The sequence below is a fragment of the Eimeria mitis genome, genomic scaffold, assembly GCF_000499745.2.
Source record: "Eimeria mitis Houghton genomic scaffold, Emh_scaff322, whole genome shotgun sequence".
NCBI lineage: Eukaryota > Apicomplexa > Conoidasida > Eucoccidiorida > Eimeriidae > Eimeria > Eimeria mitis.
Genome location: NW_013571557.1, coordinates 21363 through 21740, shown reverse-complemented (window position 1 = coordinate 21740; position 378 = coordinate 21363).

Sequence of the window (378 nt, the reverse complement as noted above, 5' to 3'; positions counted from 1 at the left end):
TTGTGCTCAGCCGGAACGTGCAGCATGCCGCGCGTGACGTATGCTGTTCCACTCCTACGTGAGAAACAGTGGTTTGTGAAGGCTCCAAAGTGTTCGTTTATAATTTCGGCAAGCCCTTCTTCCTGATTGCCATTGCCACCGACACAGCAATTGGAGTAATGCTCCTTCAGCAAGCCAGCGACACAAGGAAGAGCCAAATGACCGCCTGACGCACATACCGTTTGGCTGAAAGAGGGTAGAAGTATTTGCTAGCTGAGAAGGTGCTCTACTCGTTCCGGTGAGCAATGGTGAGGCGCCAACGTAGATGGTGAGCAGTTTATTGTTTAAATCGAGATTCAGTCCCTGACATAGCTGACAAAGAGTTTTCACGACTATCTG